This window comes from Helianthus annuus, chromosome 14, assembly GCF_002127325.2.
Source record: "Helianthus annuus cultivar XRQ/B chromosome 14, HanXRQr2.0-SUNRISE, whole genome shotgun sequence".
NCBI lineage: Eukaryota > Viridiplantae > Streptophyta > Magnoliopsida > Asterales > Asteraceae > Helianthus > Helianthus annuus.
Window position 1 is genome coordinate 84,575,874 of NC_035446.2, and position 3,832 is coordinate 84,579,705.

Sequence of the window (3,832 nt, forward strand, 5' to 3'; positions counted from 1 at the left end):
GTGTTTCAATAGGAACATCCTCTTTTCCCCTCAATACCATCCTCATCGGAATCACTCCGGCCTTGATAAAGAAAAAATTCTGTTTCCAATCGTGGAAAGATTTCGGAGGATTGAGCAAAATTTTCTTTGCAGAAGCTCTCTGAACAAAAGAGTAAAACCCCTGGGTACAGTGCATTTGGTGAAAAACCCTAAATCGAGGAACAGTCGGTTCAATATTCATAGTCCGACACACGAACTCAAAATGTCGAACCCTAACCATACCAATAGGATGCAGTTGGGAAAGATGAATGTTATAAAAGGTAAGGATGTCTAGAAGAAACGTCGTCGCAGGCAAACGAAAGTTGCCGTCACAGAAGAAATCCCAGAAAAGGGTGATGTACCCAGACGGAGCATCTGCCGCTGTTTGCCCTTCTTCAGGGTACAGAGCACCCCAACTTTCCGGAAATTTAAGATTTCGCATCAAACCATCAAAGGACCCTCTCGGCCACTTCAAAGGTGGAAGCTCAGAAGACATTTCTTCAGCAAGATTTTCTTGATTTTCTCCGGTCGACATAAAAAGAAGAATGATGAATTTCTCAAGAAAATAAAGGAAGGGGAAAGGCTTCAATGAAACAATGATGACATTAGGAGGTTACCCAAACTTTATATACTCATCGCAATAAATAAGCATCGGGAACCGTCACAGCAAATTTTTCGGTATCACAATCCCTCAACAGAGCAGAAAAGTACACACGCGTCTGTACACGCGCGTGAAAGGCACGAAAAGCAGCATATACCTGACAGTGTCAGCTTGACCTACAGTCCTAGCTGTACCGTCCTATAAAGACAAAAGATTTCCAAAATTCCCAGAATAAAATAGAGACTTCTCATAGAAGATTTCTCATTTTTTCGAGCTCAAAAACCATCTCTCTCCTAAGTCCAGTGCTCCACTTATTTGCATAAGTACAACACTAGACTGGAGGGACTTGAAGGGGTAAGGTCCCAAAAATCTCACAAAAAAGATATGGGACCATACCACCAAACCGACCTTTCAACCTTTTTTACCTTGCGCGGCCGCGCATTGGTCTTGCAGAGGGAAGGAAGAAACTAACGAGCGATAGTCGCGCGCCCAAAAGGAAACTAAACCCTTGCGCCGCTTTCCATTTAGCAAGGGTCAAAACCCTGAAACCGAAACGTCCACCCAAATATCCAGACTTGGATATTATTTTACCCAAACTTGGGATCTATCCAACCGTGTGCACACTATAGAGTGCCACACCAGATTACAGCATTAATCTTCTAGAAGAAATATGATCGTGCATCACCCAGACGGCTATAACCGTCTGGACACGTGTCATTATCACAAACATTCCTGAAATCACCACGATAGCATGTAATTGGGAAATGATCTCCACTCAAACCACTTTCCACGTGGCCATTCCCCAACCGTAGATCAAGTTCACGATCCGTGTGCACTCACGTCGGATCAAAGTAACTTAACAAAAAGAAAAAAGACTTAACGGAAGGAAAGATAACCGCTACGGTGTTAGCATCTTCCGTTATCTTTTCAATAACAGATTTTTCCTCCAAAACTCTCGGTTATAAATAGGAGAACTCTTCAGGTATGAACTCAGATCCAATCTCACTACTCAATTACCTTTATCTTCTCCATACAAATACTTATTCTCACACCGGAGTCGGGTCAAGGAGAGAACCCCCTTCTCCCCTTGGCGAGGCTAACGGTGCTCTGTTTTGCAGAATAGCCGGAGAAGTAGTCTGATCACCACTGAGCCAATTGAGAGAGAACTAACCTTTTATGCGGATTCAAACCCCCTGGTACAACTGATTCTGATCCGTTGAACCAGTGTTTCTTCAATAATATATTGTCACGTTGCATATCAATTCGTTGAAGAAAACAACATTTCACCGTAAGAGTATGTTCATAGAAAATATGATGTTCAAATTTTATACCAGCAGAAAAATTAAGTTAAATTACATTAAAAGAATCAAATAACATAACCAAATTAGGACTTGGATTCCTTACGATGACTCACCACTTTATCTTAAGTACAACTTCCAACTTCTTCAATAAAAGCCATAAGATTCATATAAGAAGATCCACCTTCTTTCATAGCCTCTCTTGCCAAACCCATCCACTTCATAACATTCACTCTCACTATTTCACCTCTTTCATGTCCCCCCATCACCATTTCAATGCTCCTTTTCATCTCTTCCCCTTCAACAACTCCTTCTTCGTTAGTCGTCACCCTGACTCCTGCCCCCCATAGGTCTTCGATAAGCTTCGCATTTGTCGTCTGATCGGACCGTTTCGGAACAGCCAACAGCGGAACCCCACAAGCCATGCTCTCCAGTGTCGAGTTCCACCCACAGTGGGTAACAAAACAACCTAAAGAAGGGTGTGCTAGCACCTCTAGTTGATTGCACCAAGGAATTATTAACTCTAACCCTAATTTTTTCAATTCATGCATGTAACTTATTTCATCCTCTTCTTCTTCTCTATCTTTATCTTTGATAACCCATAGAAATGGCCTCTTACTCTCTAACAACCCATGAGCCATTGCCTCCTTTTGTTTCTTTGACCACACTATCAGGGTACCAAAAGATATGTAAACAATAGACCCTTTTGGCTTAGTATTCATCCACTCCAAATACTCATGTGATGCTTCAATCAAATCTCCACCAAAAGATTGGTCTGACATGTCTTTCCCATCCAAGAAAGCGGACGGAATCAACCAACACCCACCATGTTTACCTTGCCATCCATCTCTTTCAAGGCCTCTTCTTCCAATTCATCGAACGTATTCATGAGTATTTTCGGCCTTTCTATCGAATCCAGCTTATGTAGCAGCTCCTTAATTAACAATAACACGGTATTTAACACCGGATCCGAAGCGTTTGAAGGGAGACACAAGGAGGGGAGGTCACGGCTTTTGAGCAATGGTAACCCTGGTAATTCAATGGACCATGATGGCTCATTGCAATTTTCTCCAATTAGTTTATCATACCCTTTGAAGTAATAGTAGTAAACCCGAAACACGGACGCTGGTTGAATCCAAAGAAGGGCTGGTGGCACGTTACAATCGCGCGCCACCTCTGCAGCCCACGGGATGAGGAGGGTGTACACCAAACAAGTGACTGGGGTGCCATTTTTAGCACTAAAAAGTATGGTATCTTTCAAGCACTCGTTTCCTTTCTCCCTAAATTGAGCCAACAAGTGAGTGGCATCATCAGTATCCGGATTAAAACCATCATCATAGCCGTCTGAAAAGAGAACATAGTTGAGACTCTCGGGAATCTTGCCAGCTTTGCCCATGCGGTGGTAGGCATTGACGGTGGTGGGGAAGGTGAGTTTGACACCTAACCGGGTGAGTTGTTTAGCGAACTGGAGAGCCGGGTTGAGGTGACCTTGGGCTGGATAGGTTATCAAGAGGAAGTGAGGCTGAGTTTGAGCCATAATGTTTAGAGTTTGTCTAAATTGTAAAGACTGGTGTGGGTTTGGGTTTATATGGCGTGGAGTGTTCGGGGAAAATAAGGGGAGTGCTATACACAAGTGACTTAATTGTTGGATTATTCGGGTTTGTTTACGGGTCACATGGGTCGGCACGTTATCGGGTCGTATGGGTCGAGTACGGGTCAGCAGATAAATGGATTATCCATTTACCAACGGGTCTAGTGAAATGGTTAAGTGATGTTTGACCGAGTTCTTAGCAAGTGTACGTTGAGATGGGTGCATGGTACACGTGCAGAATAAGAAGTCAAGTAGTGTACCGGTTCTTTAGGGTAGAATATGAGTTTATTCCTTTTTATATTCTGTACGTGCATGTAAGGCTAT

At 43.0% G+C, this 3,832-nt stretch overlaps 1 pseudogene; it reads right to left on the minus strand.

Moving 5' to 3' along the window:
* Positions 1-1,936: 1,936 nt before the first annotated feature.
* LOC110906879 lies at positions 1,937-3,515 on the minus strand (annotated as a pseudogene).
* Positions 3,516-3,832: the final 317 nt, after the last annotated feature.